At 39.1% G+C, this 15,274-nt stretch overlaps 1 protein-coding gene across 1 annotated transcript in view; it reads left to right on the top strand.

Moving 5' to 3' along the window:
• The window catches only part of grm7 (glutamate metabotropic receptor 7), a 204,850-nt gene that overhangs the window by 90,579 nt on the left and 98,997 nt on the right, over positions 1-15,274 (top strand). The gene's annotated exons all lie outside the window — the stretch shown is intronic.

Genomic DNA, 15,274 nt, shown 5'->3' with positions numbered 1-15,274 from the left:
GGGTTTTGCTACAGTGTCTTCTTTCGATTTTGCTCATCCTCACCCTTTTGTTTCCTTTTGTGTACACCAGCTACTGAGCGTGCTTGGCTCTTAGAATGGTAATGATAGTCAATAATCTTGGTGCTCTGCCAGTCCACAGCACTTTAGTTGCTTGTATGAGGAAGCAGGCCTCAAGAATTGTCATCCTTTTAGAGAACAGACTTACCCTTTTGTAAGGGTCTCCATTCTTGAGGACCCAAGTGAAATAAATTCAGAAAAAAAACCTGCCTGATTTCTGTAATATTTTAGAATCTATCAAAACAGATACAACAATCATAAATTACAGAGTGAGAGTGACAATATTTTGTTGAAAACACATATTGTAATTGTGTAAATTTCAATGTTTTAAAATACTGTATTTTTCACACAACAAAGTGTACCATCATTGTATGACTATTATTTTCAGTCCTTTACTACACTAATGAAGACGTGAGTTTCCTCCTTAATAAGTTTCACGCTGCGTTATGTCCACCCTTGCCAGATTTGGTGGGTTACCACCCAATTCGGCTACTTCAAAGACCTAGGAGAGGAGAGAAATGCATTGGGCAGGGTGATAAAATTTGGGATCCTTTTTGCAAAATTGGGCGGTGTCAGAAGGAGCCGTTTTGTCTACACCTTCAGCTCCTCCATCATCTTCGACCTATTGAACTAAACTGACATTTTAGCGCTTTACAAGACGTTAGCTGTGAACTGTATGCAATTTCTTGTTTCGCAGGTACACGGTCAAATTCAACAAAATAATTCCAAAAATAGCATGATATAAAAATCAGATGTACTGTAATTTTTATTTTTATTATTTGATACATTATTATTATATTTCTTGTTGTTGGTGTGTTTCGAATCATTTCCTGAAATGGTGGATTTCATTCTGCTTTACTCCACATGAAATCCTTTCTGAGTTTTTAAAAACCCTAAACCCTGATTGATAAGGTTTTCAAACACATTGTTTCAGTTATTTGGCAAGAGGCGGAAATAACGGAACAGTGGTACCTCTACATACGAAGTTAATTCATTCCAGGACCTTGTTTGTAAGTGAAACTGGTCGTATGTCAAGCAGGATTTTCCCATAAGAACACATTATAATTCCATGAATTTGTTCCACAGCCCGAAAACCTACACTAAATCCTTAATAAATACTGCTGGTACTATTGCAAATAGCAATTACACATAGAAAAACAAATATATTATGAATAGAAATTGGAATATATAATAATAGTAACAATAATAATAATAATACCTGTAATAATGTAACGAATTGGGTTCTAATGTGGCAGATGTACAGCATTTTTACGTGGTGTACCTGAACGCACCGCGTGGCTGACGTGACAGAGTGAGAGAGGACTTTCTACTTTCACTTTTCATGTTCTGTTGTAGGGTTCAGCTGCGGCGGACAGTGGGCATGTTGTGTTGCGCAAGTTCTGAAATTAAATGATTAAAAACCTGACGAAGCTGGCGATTTCTTTGGCAATGTTGCAATAATAAAAATAATTGTCATCTTAACTTGTAAAGACTGGCGAACGGAGGAGGACCGCCGAGATCATAAACCGTCTCCGGCCGTATTGTCGAGCCAGTTCACGGACGCGCGCACCACGCTCATATTTTTCTATCATTTCCATCTTCATTTCAATGGTAAGCCTCAACTTTTTCCTTTTTTCACCACCTGCACTAACATCATTGGAACCCATGTTGATTTCTCTCACAAGAAAATCCACCGTATGTCCGTCTTGTGAGTAAACAATGAAATCGCGACACTGTCATAAATAGTCGAATTTTAAGCATTTCGTCAGATGTTCTGTAGAAACAAATGGCGAGTCAAGTCAGATGTCGAAAATATTGCGTGTGGAAGCGATCGTATGTCGAGGTACCACTGTACTGTATATAGTAAGAGTGAATGGGAATCTGTCTTCATGCTCCATTCCTGTGATTGACTGATGTTCAGTACCTGGGCCCCTGCACAGGATCAGTTGTATAAAAATAGATGGATGAGATAAGACTGACATCTCATAAGCCTGAGCAGTACAGCTAGTGTTTTTCTTAATCCCTTTCACCCCACAAATGAGTCATTGTTACCATTGAACAATTTCCTGAAGAAGAAGTTACCATCTTTTCATGAAATGAGTTATAAAATTTGATTCTGATAATCAAAAAGTGTTTGGTATTTGTATTACCGTATTGGCCCCCCGAATATATGACGGTGTTTTTTTGCATTGAAATAAGACTGAAAAAGAGGGGGTCGTCTTACATCCGCGATCTAGACATTATACCCATTCACGATGCTAGATGGCGCCAGATATCATTGAAGCGATGTTCTGTCATGACAGATCTCAGCTACTCTCCCCATTCACGACGCTAGATGGCGCCAGATATCATTGAAGCGATATTCTGTCATGACAGATCTCAGCTGCTCTCAAGTTTAACCAGTTTGCATTATTTTATTGCTAAGTTTTTCCTTATTCAGATTTGTTTCAAGACTACAGTTACAGTTAGACATCACTTTGATAGTTAATGCAGTTACTGCAATTTTGTTGTTTTATCACAATAGATTGGTTTATTTACATTTCAAAAACCAGAAGCCATTCATTTACGAATGTGATTGCACTTTAGTTTACATTTATTTAAATGTTCAGATGTTAAGATTTGAATGAGGCAAAATAACATGTTTTTCTCTCAAATATATTGTTATAATCATTTGTTTCGGATGTACTGTAATTATTTTCTGTATAAAAATTAATTTGGTGTTCAAAAAGTCTTTTTTCAAACTTGAGTCTTGAAAAAGAGGGGGCCGTCTTATAATCAGGGCCGTCTTATATTCGGGCCAATATGGTATTTTAGTCCAAGAATTGAAGACTCCAAATTGTCTCTTGGTGTGAAAGTGACTGTGAATTATTGTCCGCTGATATATTTTGTTATGATTGTTAGCAGAGAACCCCAAAACAGACACTTGAGATGGCAATAATAGGTCAGACAGTTTATTGATCTTGGCATCTGATCTTATCTACTTCCAGAGAAGTCTACTGCTTTAAGATGGTGGCTGTTTACTAACGCTGGCGAGTCTGTCATTTTGCATCTAGTTTTCTATACATGTACTGCTAACACCACCAAGTCTTTTTCGCATCTAGTTCTACCGTAGCATTATTTGGGCGTAGTTTGTAGCAGCTGTCAGCCGCAGTCAGGTATTATTGATTTTTTATCTAGCGGCATGAGTTGAGCCAGGGCTATGAGTTTGCATGATGTTTTTTCTCGGTCTGTTCCTCATTGCGTCCTAAAGACCACGCTGACTGTGTTTTAGTTCAGCTTTATTTGGCATATTTCAATAATCGGAATTTGGATGTTTATAAATCGTTCTCGAATCTTCCACGGCCAAATAACGAATAATGTAAGAATCTGAAATTTCGCACACCTCTAGTAAGCACTGCATCTGTTTTATACTGACGTTCTGAGGTTCAAATCCAGGCTTTCGTGTAGAGTTTGGATTGTTAGTTTAAATAATCTACAATTGTTTATCGCTAACAGACCTGCTTTACAGGCACAACAACATGTGTTTGCGGAGTGTTACCCTTCCATCACCACCTCTGAGCTCGCAATCCATTTGATAAACCTACAGGGAGGGATTACAATCTTCTGCAGCACACTAATGTGCACAAACCTCAAACATGGTTTATAAAAAAAAAAAAAAAAAAAAAGTAATGAAACCCTGCAGGCAGTGATCAGAAGTCCAGCTTGCATAAATATTTTAGATGTGTGCATTCACATCTAGTGTGATTACTCATTAAAACTTGAAGAAGCTGTTTGCAGCTGTGTAATTTATGTCGACAGACTTAGAACGAGTGAGAGAAAGTCTATCTGGAGAAAATCTCCTGATTTAAGACATAAACCGAAAGTTTCACTTCCCCTAGATCCTGACAAACAGTTTCTTCCAGCTAGCTTTCCTAGAGAAATTTCTTGTGGATTTGTTTAAATAAATTGCGCTGAGCTGTAAACAAACTATTGTTATTGTGACTTTACCAGCGATGGAGAGAGAAGTGAATAACAGTGTGGTTGTTGACTCATCCTTTTTCTGCTAAGCAGCAGTCACTTTAGCATATTTTGTATTCAAATACAAATGGGAATTATTTGCTTTAAAGGAACCCTTTAGCGTACCCCAGGCATCTTATCTTTAATAAACACATTAATTATGCAGGGGCATTTTTCAGGAATCATTCACACACTTTTGCACCAAAGCTCAGTGAAATCAGTCAAAACAGTAAACATCCAAATAAATGTTAATATTTACCACCAAAACTGTAGATGAGAAATAACAGCACTACAAAATATTGTCATACATCATATTGTTAGCATCCATAGTACATTCATGATACAACACTTAGAATATAGATATTGTCACTGTCTGATCAGAACCCTGTTTGTGTGGTTGTAGTGGGTTTGATGTTGTTGACCTTTAAATCTGATGTGAACCTTGCTATTCTTCCCCACGCTTTCCTTTGTGGCACCAGTCCATTTTTATTGCTGTGCACTTTCAACTGGTTTGATAGCATTAATAAATGTAACATTTTTAGCAAATACAGGTAGTCCCCTGGTTACGAACAAAATCAGCTCCTACGCTGGCGACGTAACCCGAATTTCCGCATGAGTTGGAATTAACACTTTAAAATATCCCTAACTACCCCCCAAATCTCAAAATAATTATGCAAAAACATGTATTATACGTCATTGTACCGTCCTCGCCAAGACATTAGAGCTAAAGCGTGAGTTATGCTTCTGCGTTGCGGTGACGGCTTAACGACGACAGCGTCAATGATCACTCGATAGTTCTGCGGCAAGGGAACTTGTTCCTCTGTAATTCACCGCCAAGCCACTAAAGGGGTGTGGCGCTGTGTTTTTACGGTTTTGGGGGACTCTTGTCGACTTCCTCTAGTTTTCTTCCAGTTACAAAACAATGCCAATGGAGATGGAACGCTAGAATGTGGATCTTCAGCTCATCAACATTGAACAACAAATGTTGATCGTACAAATGTTGAGGCGCAGGCCACGCATAAGACGGTTGCGGAGGTGTTCTGTTCCACTGTTGAAGCTGCACAGAGACTTGCAGTCACATTACGAATTCTAGCATCAGGGGGTGGAGGGTGGCAAGCTGCATTCTCCAGCGTTTTGTGTCCAATTACTTTGCCGTGTCCTACAACCAGCCAGTGGGAAGTCAGCAGATTTCTGGTTGCTATGGAACTTCACAAACTGTGTTGGAAGCCTTAATGGTAAACATGTTGTCATAAAAGCACTGAGGCACTCTCAATCAGTGATGATGTATGTATAGTGTGTGAACTGTCTGTTGTTGAAAATTAAACATCAAAACAACTCTTTTGACACCAAACCTGTGCTTGATTCTACAGATACTTGAAGTGTAAAACTAAATAAGTCACAAACTCACAGCAAACATATGTACACAATAAATGATTTATTTATTTCGAGACATAATAACGAAATAGAAAACTACGAGTGGAAAATGAAAAACCAATAAAGATAATAACAGTAAAGATGATCATAACAAAATTAATAACAAATGCGCACATACTGTATATTGCTTGAAAAGGAGTGGGAAGAAGCCAAGCTTTTTTTGGGGTCACAGCCCCAATTCACTCTTATAAATTCCATGAGAATACAGTCACTTCCCAATATAACAACATCTATACTAATAATGATTATACCGATCATAATAATAGTTGCAGTAATCATAATAACACCAATATGTATATATACTGTATATATGTATATATATATATATATATATATATATATATATATATATATATATATATATATATATACCTATATACCTATATACAGTATACTGTATATATATATATATATATATATATATATATATATATATATATATATATACAGTATACTGTATATAGGTATATATACATACATATATATCAGTAATTATACATATAAGTAACTATCCAATATGTAATCTTTATTATACATAACACATGCAATATTTATATATATACCCAAGACATTTAGAGACCTCTTTTTGTGTATCATGACCAGACCGGTTGTTTATAAAACAATTAGAATCTCTGAGTGCACCAACCAAAAATATGACACAAAGTGATTATAAAAAAACTGGCAGTTTTTGGCATCATGTGGCCATTCGCTTCCGGACACACAAAAACGTGTCTCGGAGCTTCTTCCATTTTTTTATGTAATCACTGACCTCCAGCCCCATATTTTCAGCAAACATCCTACCATGAATTGTTTGCCATTTCACAATCTTTATAATGTCTTGACGAGACATTGTAGAGGTTGTCGTACTTGCAGACCTCTCCGATGATACTCTTGTTGGCTTGGTCCATTTTTGCGTGTAGCACAACAATGTTTGAAAATGGCGGTGATTTCGCACTGAACCAGAAACAACAGTCTGAGCGGAACATTCACAGTCCATTTGCGTTACATCTCCGCGCATTGACGTGACCCGAAGTCAGAAAATTGTGGAGATGCACGTCAGGCTACGGCAAAGGGTCATTAATCGGGTCTGCCTTGGCGGTGTAGGTCTGCCGCAGAAGCATAACTCAGCCTTAAGTCCTAGCTAGACAGCAAGCTAAGCTCCGAAATAATGATTTCAGACATCCATGTAGTTTTCTGACTTCATACAGGGACTCATGACATTAACACTTGCAGAATGAAACTAAAATACGCATGTACAGTAATTGAATCAGTTTCATCTTCAATAACAGCAATTCATATTTGTGTTTATAACTAGCTGCTGATACAGCAATAACAATCCACACAAACGATTAGCATGAATCAGTTAGCGTCCGCACATCATCAAAAAACAATCACATAAACTCACCCCAAGTATTCGACCGCAAATGAAAACGCACAAAAAAACGGTGCAAAAGTTGTAATGTACAGGTGTTGCCTCTGTGGATGCTTAACAAGCAACAAATGTGCGCGCAGGCTTTCTTTCCCCTCTCTCTCTCACTCGGCTGCGTGACTTCTTCTTGTGTGCGCGTGTACTCTTCCTCCTGAGTATGCATGCGTAAATACATAAACTACAAAATACGTAAAATACAAAAAAAAAAAAAAAAAAAACAACTGGAGATAAAATAGCGTACAAGACCCCGGCGTCTTGAAGTCGAAATCATGTAAGTCAGGTACGTTATAAACCAAGGACAACCTGTACTGTGTTTTTGTTGGTGGGTTGTGCTAAGTATACTTCATGCGCCGTATTTTGTGGGTCAACCTTTGTTGGGTTTTTTTTACAAGTTTTTTTTTGGGGGGGTTGTGGGGGGACGCCAAAGCGTCTTGTCGCCCAGGGCACAATGTAGGCTAGGAATGTCACTGCCTACACTACTAACTGCTCAAGACAAGAGGCAATCAATGTTATTTTTCACTGATTATTTTGTCACAAAAAAGCCCTTTCGCTGTGCTGCTTTTATAGTGTGAAATGTCACTGAAGCAACAAAGATTGCCGTTTTAAGTCAAGGTGCGACAATTGAAAAAAAACTCAAAGAATCAATTAACCATATCATCCTATCTTCAGACTGTGTAATGTAGAAGAAGAGTTTTTTTTCTTTAGCCACATAGCATTGTCAGTTCATTTTCAACAAGGAAACATCTGCACTTGTGATAAGATCATTGAGGGGGAAACATGATAATATCTGAAATTGCCATATGATTCTAGCTACTTATAGAAAGTGACTTCATGTATTTTGCAGTAACCACACACCATTTTCAGACAGGTTTATTATTGTAGCATCTGCACGCGGTGATGTACGAGACCTTGAGACGTTTTCTGTGGCTGCGTTGTTTGTAAATGTCAAAGGCATTAGTAGGATCCTCGCTTCACCACTTCAAGGAGAACCATCTTGCGGGCTAATGCAATATGGTTGCCCATTTCCCCCAGCAAAGTTTAGAGTGATGGTCAGCGTGTATTGATCTCCTCGGTTTTTAACCAATTCTCCTTAACCCCCCCCTCCCCACATTCTGCCTGGTTCAGGCACTGTTTCACTGCAGACCTTCATCTTGACTGCAGGTAAATCTTGTAGAGATAGATCTTGTGTGCCTGTATTTTTCTTAAACTTCTACCTGGACTACATTTGAGGGAAACCTCCCACAGCACATCATAGTGGAATTGAGTGTCGCAAATTGCCAACACAAAGGCCTATTTGCTGGAGAAGAGGTGGGCGGGGTGTTAGTTAGCAGTTGCAGTGATCTGGGGAGAAAGCCAGATGTATCTGAAAATAGTGTAAAATAGAGCATGATATTTTTTGCATGACCTTGTGGAGAAGCCAACTCTCACATTGGCAGAGGAACAGCTCGCAGAAAATGGAGGGATGAGAATAACAAGGATGTCATCTGCACGTCAGCTCATTTCATATACTCCCTATTAAGGATGAAAGACTGGAAGAAAAAGACTTGCCGTTTTTACCACTGTCAAGGTGATAAATATAATTTCAGTGCTCAAACTCCCACAGAGATTTGGCTTTGCAGGGAGTTGAAGAGGCAAGTGGGAGGTCAAACTCATTGAGAGTCTTCAATTTTATGGGATTTGTATTTCAAGAAGCAAAATGATGAAAGTTCATTCTTTGGCCTTGGCAAACATGTTCATATCTGAGGGCAAAGAGGATGAGGATGAATAAGTGAGACAGTTTAATGCACTACATAACCAATGGCACCAATGACAGAAAAGCTAGGAACTTGCACAAAACTAGACAAAATGATCTTTAAACTGCTGTCTGAATTTTATCAGAGCAGAGTGTTTGGAACCTAAAACACAATAAGTGCTGAAATCCAGTCACTTAGTGTTCATAGGCACAAAATTAAGCTGAAGCTAAAAATATAATTTGCTCTAAAGAACCCACTTCAGTTCAGCCAACCAAGGTAAGGTTTCGAGTGAACAACTATACCCAGGTTTGTTTAGCCCTTAATCACAAAAGGGCCTCAAAGAAAGTCACAGACCCAAAGTTCCCAAAAAACAACATCATATTCTGGTCTACACTACCCAATCCTGGTTAGGAAAAAATCTGAGAAAACCTTATTAGAAGTGGAAAAAGAGTGAAACAGTGAACAGTGAGAGGAAATCACAGATGGGGGACTCCCCCTTCCAATGTGAGCAAGTTGCAATGGATGTCGAGTGGGCAAGATTTATCACATGATACGATGCTGCGTAATGTTAGATAAAACAGTATGAGAGGTTATTCAATGAAATCAAGCGCTGCAGGTACAAGCCTTCAGGGAATACATTCTTCTCAGAACCTGCATCATGTTTAGGCAAGTGGTCCTCCTAAAGTCTTGTCTCATCAAGGCTTCTTACAGCAACAGCTTCGCTCCACTCATTACCAGATGAGACTTGTGGGAGAAGTGATGAAAAACAGGCCAAAACTTGGTGACAGCATGTATGGTGGTGCAAGGGACTGTGTGAGTGTTTTAACTAAATACAAGTGTGTAAAACCAGATTTGCATTACATGATTTTTAAGCATTTCTCCAGAACTACTAGCTTTCATTCATGTGGATAGTCCATTCTGGAGCCCAAATTGAATATCATTGTCTGGTTTATGTTACCTGTGTATGAGATATCTTCAGGGGGAAACCCACAAACTTAAACAAGAACACAAAACCTGGCATCGCAAAATTTTGTGTACAAATAAAGAAAAATAATAAACTCTGTTTCTGTGGAGAATTATTGGACTTGCATGCTGTTTAAACCACCATTGTACTGTATAGAATCATTTTCTACTATTGTTCCCACACACCTACCATTGCAGCCTGGCGATCCTGGAAAGAGAATTCCTCCATTCATGAACTCTTCTCAAGTTTTATTTATTTATTTATCTATTTATTTATATAGCGGGAGATCGACAGGTGGATCGGTGCAGCTGCTGCAGTAGGGCTGCAGCTATCGAATATTTTAGTAATCGAGTAATCGACTGAAAATTCTATCGATTAATCGAGTAATCGGATAAAACATTTTTTTTAGGTAAAGAGCAATTATAAATATACATGAAAAAAAGACATTTAATCCAATATTGAACCATTTTCAGTCAATCAATGTCTTTATTTTCGATGTACATTGTTGAAAACGGCCAACAATTGCATCTCAGATGTGACTAGAAAAAAAAAATTCAGCTTTCACTCAAAAAACTTCTAGATCTTATAAAAAACAACAACATATTTCTTACCTAAAAATGTAATTACGCTTGATAACACACATCACTTGAAAGCTACGTGTTTTTCCCACGTGTTTCAATTTAATTTCCATTTGTGTCAAGCTATTTTTAAGTTCTAGTTAAGTTTTTAGTTAGTCTAAACTGTAAGTACTGATAGGATTTTGAGGTTTTGCAGTGCTCAAAATAAATGCATGATACCTGCTGTATTGGAGCACTTTAGGGACCAGTGCTACTTGGTGTTTTATTCAGCAATGACTACTGAGCGAAAACTGACAGTTAGCTTTGTTATGTTTTAATTTTACACCCTCATCACTATACAGCGCTGTGTTTTTACAGATTAAATAAAGCCTGTATGTAAGACATGTTAGCCACGCATCGACAGTGGTCATAATCAATAGAAACCTAGCCCTCCGAAGGGCTAATCGTTACGTGAGCGAGTGACAGTAACGTTATATTTATTAGTGATGAGAAGTCTACTGCTTAAAAATGGCGGCTGTTTACTAACGCTGCCCAGACGTGGCTGAGTCTGTCATTTCGCATCTAGTCCTAAATGCATGCGATATCTATGAGACGCATCGGACACTAGCTGCTACCACACTAGCATCATGCGGGCGTAGTTTTTAGCAATGTCGGCGTAGTTTGTAGCGGCTGTTGGCTGCAGTAATTTTTTTTTTTTTTTATTGCTTCTTCCCCTACGCACGTGACGTCATCATTAAAAGTAGTCCGGGCAAAACGTGATGCTTAGAGCTGGCAAAATTAAACGATTCCTTGAGATGAATAAAATCACTCGGATCAGTTTTTAAAATCGAGTTACTCGAGTTGCTCGAGTATTCGTTTCAGCTCTAGTCCGCAGTAATACGGACTCTGCACCGGTCCATAGTGGTGAAGAAGGAGCTGAGCCAAAAGGCGAAGCTCTTTTTACCAGTCGATCTACGTTCCTACACTCACCTATGGTCGCGAGCTGTGGGTCGTGGCCGAAAGAACAAGATCCCGGATACAAGCGGCCGAAATGAGTTTCCTCCGCAGGGTGTCCGGGCTCTCCCTTAGAGATAGGGTGAGAACTTCGGTCATCCGGGACGGACTCAGCGTCGAGCCGCTACTACTCTGCGTTGAAATTAGGCAGCTGAGGTGGCTCGGGCCTCTTGTTCTGATGCCTCCTGGACGCCTCCCTGGAGAGGTGTTCCGGGCATGACCCACCAGCGGGAGGCCTTGGGAACAACCCAGAACATGCTGGAGAGACTATGTCTCTCAGCTGCCCTGGGAACGCCTTGGGATCCCGCCAGAGGAGCTGGTTGAGGTGGCTGGTAAGAGGGAAGTCTGGGCTTCCCTGTTAAAGCTGATGCCCCCTCGACCTGACCCCGGAGTAAGCGGTAGATGATGGATAGATGGATACAATATTTATTCATGTAGTTATTTATTTATATATTTATTAGTTTTTTAAAAATATATATTTAGTTTGTTTATTTATTTATTTCCAAGCAGTTGTTTTTTTTCCGGTTGAATAAAGATATTGCCCAATGGATGATGAGGCAGATTGGTGCAGTGATGCAGACTCTGTATCAGTGTCTCGTGGTGAATAATGGGCTGAGCTGCAAGGCAAAGCTCTCGATTTACCGGTCAATCTATGTTTTAGCCCTCCCAATAGTATGAGTCCACTGAATAGTGTTTAGACTAGACGAATAGTGGTTAGACTAGATGTCCAGCTTCTCCCCTCAAAAATGTTTGAGATGCTCAGTCACCTAGGAGGGCCTTCAAATTGAGCAGCTGGTCATCTGCACTGAGATGATTGAGGTGAAGTGGATCGGCATTTGGAATTTATAAGCTTTGAGTTTGGAGTTTTTATTTTTATATCACTCTGCCAGGTATTGCCTTAAGGAACGACCCGAAATCCTAATTTTACTCACAAAAGTCATATAGTTCATACTACTCCCCTGTTACCAAATGATACTCAAATTAATCCCTTTTATTGTTAGAAATGGACTTTTGTGGCGCCCAGCACCCACCCTAACCCATCATTCTTGGCCCACTTTAAACACATTTGATGCAGAAGCCTTTTGTGTCCGAAGAATAAATATTGCTCAGTTTTGGCTTTAAGCAGCTGAATTCTAGAACTTAAGGTTACATTCATTCATTCCACTTATCCTCACAAGGGTACAGCCTGCATTGCATTGTTGGGGATGTTAGAGGAAGGTTGGAGCCCAGGATTGAACCCTTGATCTTAGAACTGTTAGGCGTACAAGCTAACCACTCACCCACCATGCCCCTATATTTATCGTTATTAAGTTATTTTGGCTCCACCGATATTTTTGTTGTGCAACTTTAATAAAATGTATTTTCTACGACTAAAAGTTACTTTTACATCAAATTCATCTGTACAACAACAAATACGTTTTGTTAGAACTTGCTGTTTGGTTACCTTGTTTTATCTAGAACTGCAAGTTATTGTTGCACCAAATTTACAAAATAATGTACAAACACTTTTTGTCATTGATTGGTATTTTGCGCTTTAACCATTGTGGTTGGCTGAAAAAAGTAGACCAAAAAAAAAAATGGAAAACTGTGTCAAGCTACGAAGGTTGACATTTTTCACATCACGTTGCTCGGCTCAGACGGACAGCTCTCTTTGCCACCTGTCTGTCGGTGCCCTGGACTCTTTTTTCCCCTTTCTCCTTGCAGTGACAGGCAGAGGCGGTCCGACACATACCCCAGTAGTCTGCAAGTACAGATACGGCACTTGAATTTTCATCAAGCCTGCCTCTCGCTACTTGACTGACGGACGGATGAGGTGTTCCGCAGCCATTCAATAATTTACAGACGTTCTTGCAACAGCTGGTGCACAGCAGTCCACTCGAAAGATGAGATCTGCTTCTAAACTTCATCAGTCCCTCCTCTGGTCTCTCATTCTGCATTATTGACCAACGCGAGCCGTAATATATTTTGGTTCATGGCTGTTATAGCGCCATTACTCTTCACTGCAGGCTAGTGAGGGTTTTGTCATTATGGACTTAATGCCTTTTCATGGGACCTGAGCACCTCTCAGTATAATATGAGTTTTCTTAGCCTGTGGAGTGAATGGGTATGATAACTACCTGCAGACAAATTGGCCTATACAAAGAAAAGGTTGCAACAAATGGGCCAGTATCAGAGTGCGTTTGGTGTCATAATATGAGTATTCCGGCTGTAATCTCTTTGCGAGGGCTAAGCTTTTGCGTCATCCCTGTGAGACCAACAATGCTGACATCACTGCGCAAATGACACCAAGCTTGTTTCCATTTAACAGGATGCTGCGAGGTCTTAAGCAAACGCCAAAACCATTGGCGGCATCCCTATGTTTAGGTTTAGTCCACTTAGAGGGGATAACAGCAGTCATCCCACAGGTCTCCAAGCACTTAAAGAATCTGTTCCTCCTGGAAAAAAAAAAAAAAACATCCCTACTTATTCTTGGAAAGAGACAGTTGGGAAGAGTTCAGAAATTGTCATTTTGTTATTGCGCAGAACAAAAAAAGCCACCACGACTGGATGATCTGCCAGCAAAAACTGTTTATATCAAAGTAATGAGCCTGAGGAGACTGGCAATTAGGAGTTTACTTTCATTTATCTGTCTACTCAGAGAAATGCAAACGGAGATGTTGGCTAGGCTATTAAGTTGCTTGAGTGGGAGAAATTTTAATTGGTTTGGGTAAAGCTTGCTGTTGATTCAGAACGCAAGCTGCTGACCAAGAGGAGCTTTGGTATTACAATCCCACAGGTGATTGCATTATTTGTTTAGATTTCTTAAAATAAACACATCACTGTTCTTTTAGGCCATAACAAATGGTTGCTCGTTAAAATGTGCTTCCAGAAGTGTGCCTCCCTGCTAGCAAAGCACATACTGTACGTGGCCAATACCCTTGATCGCGTGTAAACTCATTAGCGATGACCTGTCGAAAAATGATTTATCATCAGTATTAAAATTCTTTTTGTGATTACTGCATGTACGCTGCGATTAGATGAGAGCCCAACATCAGATAATGTCTTTTAATAAAAAGGCAATGACAAATCCATAACATAAAATCTGTAACTTTATGTCCCTGTTGGTCAAGATTAGTGGATTTGTTGTCACGGGTATTGTTTATCCCTCTTTTTCCTGCAAAAATGATCCTGGCACAGAGTCAGATACAGTCTGTGATTTACTGCAAGTCACTGTGCTTTGTCAGTCTTTGCCAAAATCTGATCTTAAAAATGAGTGGGAAAAAACACCAAAAACACAATTTATCAGGTACAACTGAACAATCTAGAGCTCTATGAACTTTATGCATTATCAATATTATTGACCTTACCAATATGTCTATTACAAGATTGCAGTTGTAGGTTGCAGTATTATTGGCGCCGTGTGCATAACACTGTGCTAAGATTTATAATGTAGCAGAATGAATGGGGAAAGAATCACAGCAAAATGCTTCTAGTCAGATGAAGTAGAATTGTGTGACACTAAATATGGCAACATGTTGGTGAATAAATTCCTTAATTGCTATGGCAATGTAAACTTAATATCATTATTACTGCAAATAGAAGAAAGTGCTGCACGGTTCTTGTACTGGCTGTTTCTAGATCAGGGATGACCAAAGCACTGGCTTGTGGTGAGGTTCATGGCTGGTGAGGCACTGACACAACAGTCAAATGTCCAAAGTCAAAAGCCAAACAGAGTGGTATGACAGCCTGACAATAAAAACTAGTGAAAAAAAGAGACATTATTTTCCATACTATATTATTACATACATACTATTATTACATAACATTGTTTGCCAGCAGCCTTTTCATGCTCAAGATTTTTTGCCAAAAGGACTGTTGCATTTTAGGCAGTTTAATAAGAGTATATTAAACATTGCAAAGCCTTACTTATTTAATAGAGTACTCAGTAATTGCTGTGGTGTACTAAAAAGCACTTTAACAAGACAGTACTTATGGGTGCCCCACTCAGTTCAGGAGCAGTTGATTTTGAAATACACAAATTATGGGCATTGTAAGAAAAGCAAAATAGGGGATTATAATTTGTATTTATTGGTGTTACACCTGCCCTGTT

Source organism: Corythoichthys intestinalis, chromosome 2 (genome assembly GCF_030265065.1).
Source record: "Corythoichthys intestinalis isolate RoL2023-P3 chromosome 2, ASM3026506v1, whole genome shotgun sequence".
In the NCBI taxonomy this organism is placed as follows: domain Eukaryota; kingdom Metazoa; phylum Chordata; class Actinopteri; order Syngnathiformes; family Syngnathidae; genus Corythoichthys; species Corythoichthys intestinalis.
This window is presented reverse-complemented; position numbering and strand designations above follow the sequence as displayed.